Raw genomic sequence first — 2,734 nt, forward strand, 5'->3', positions numbered from 1 at the left:
ATATACAATTTGGCCATTAAGACCTGTAAAAGCAGCCACAAAAATGACAGGTTTGTGACACTTTATACTTTGTTATTGCCATTTCTGTTTGTAGAAGTGAGAAATACCTTTTTCAACTGGCAAAATTTATTAATTAATGAGGCATACTACCATTAGGTAAATGTGAGAATTAAAGATGAACTGTTCTATTATTTCAAAATAGAAATAATATATGTCTGATACTAAAACTAATATATGCTGTTTCTAAATTTTAAAAATCAGATAATTAAGGGAACTATAAAATGACAAAAATCGCTATTCATTTCATAAGACAGTGCTAGCCACTCTGAACATCGGCATGCATATTTGTTCAGGTATTCATCTATGTGAACAGATCTTTTGTTTTGTTTTACTTTCAAGTACAGATAATGCACTGCCTGGTCTCTTTTCTAATAATACAGTTAAGATATTTTCTACATCAGTGCATTTTTAGCATTCAAGAGTAATCTTGATGACTCTAATGTATTAGCTAATTTTATATTCATGGATATTTATTCTTTCATTTCTAATTATTTTATATAATAAAACATAGGAAAGAAAATCTTTATGCACATTTGTGATTCTGCAACATTATTTTCTTAGGGACATTTATAGAGTTGAAACTGTGTCTGTGCAAATTTGTAACAATTTGATGCATAGTTTCTCATAAAATAATTTATAATAATCAATGTATTCATTTTCTTCCAACTTGCCATTAAAATATCAAAGTTTTTTCATCTTTATAAATCTTATAGGAGAAGTATATTACATTATTACTTTAATTTATATCTCTTTAATTAATAAAGTTAAATAATTTTCATATCTATTGACATTTTCATTTTTTCATTGGTGAATTTCTTTTTAAAGAAATTTATCTGCTTTTTCTAATGAACTGTCATTTTAAGTTTTAATGGTATTTCAGTTATAGCTTTTATAATATAAATATATGCTCATTAAAAATTTCAGCAATATTTCCAAGAAAGTAGATTTTAAGTGTTTTCACCACAAAAATGACAACTATGTGAGGTAATGCATATGTTAATTAGTTTGATTTAGCCATTCCACAGTGTGTGTGTGTGTGTGTGTGTGTGTGTGTGTGTGTGTATACACATTTCAAAATATCATGTTTACGTGATACATATACATAAGTTTATCTGCTAATTTAAAGATTAAAATAAAACATTTCAGGGATAGAGGATGATAAGACGACAAATGTAAAACACTCCAAATTTCACCACCTACACATAGTTATTTCTATCATAACTGAACCATCAATCATAATAGCTATTTTCAAACATACAGGTAGGTGATTCACAAATATCTTGATAGAAATAAGGAGAAATTATGTCACACACACTATATTTAAATATAATGCTTCCATTTAATTTTATGTGAATTAATTTAGCACAAAGAACCAATTTGCAAGAATAAATCTGAAGGTATTGCTAAACTTCAAATAAATGTTTATTCAGAGTGGGAGACATCCATTCACATGCAATTTACCTGCATTGTTTGTTAAAAAGAATATGGAAAAAATTCTAAAAGGTGTAGTTTCTCCTTGTTGCTCATGTATAAAAATATTCTTTAGGTTACAAATTTTGATCTATATCTAGCAATATGTCTAATTATAAATTTACTTAAGTTTTTTGGAGTTTTTTAATATTAATGATAAAAAGATTTAATTATTTAATCCTTAAGCCATTTATTTATATTTGTCTTACTTTATTGCACTCACTAAGACCATCCCTATAATGTTGAAATGTAGTTCTCATGGCGGGCCAATCTTTTCTCACTCCAGATATTAAAGGAATAGAAGTTTCCCCTTTTGTGGCAGAGGCAATGCTATGTATCTATCACTTACAAATCTTTTCTGCTTACTGTGTGCACAGAAAACTATATTTTCAATCAGTCTTTGCAGTTAGGTTAAGGATATGTAACTAGATTCAGGCCATGAAGTATGGGCATAATCAATGTGAAACTCTCCATGATCTGGCCATTAGAATGATCTCTTGACCTTTAAATGATCTCCACTTGCTTTTCCTTTTTTTGTGATACTGGTGTCCGTAAACTGCAGATGTTAATGCTATGGGATGGAAGCAGTTTCTGTCTCTGAGGTACTACTTGAAGAGGTACTGTCCTGGAGAACTGTCAGACCTGAATTAGAATTCACCTAAAAGTGAAATAATGAATAAATCCACAATAATTTGGTACTCATCTATTGTTGAAGTACATCTTTTCTTCTTTGAACTAGTTAAATTCTATTATCTACAAATCAGATCTGAACAATACACTGTCTATTCTTGTTTGTTAAAAGGCTGCATCCATTTCAATTTATGAAGAATGTTTAATTTTACCAAATACACATTTTCTCATCTATCAAGATGATTATATTAATCCTTCAATTTGTTAATGTTTTGAATTGCATAACTAGAGTTTCTAACATTAAATCAGCCTTTCATTCCCCAGATAAATGCAACTTGATAATGTATGGTCATTTTTATTAAGTGATAGATCTAGAGAATGGAGCAATATGGCCCAATAGAAGGTTCCACCAATCATACCTCCTGCAGGAATACCAGTAGTCACAACTACCTACACACAAAGAAAGCAATTTTATAAGAAGCAAAAATCAGGTGAGAATTCACAGTACCTGGTTTTAACTTTATACCACAGAAAGAGGCACTGAACAGGTTAGGAAAGACGATCTGGAGTTGCC

Source organism: Macaca thibetana, chromosome X (assembly GCF_024542745.1).
Source record: "Macaca thibetana thibetana isolate TM-01 chromosome X, ASM2454274v1, whole genome shotgun sequence".
Lineage (NCBI taxonomy): Eukaryota > Metazoa > Chordata > Mammalia > Primates > Cercopithecidae > Macaca > Macaca thibetana.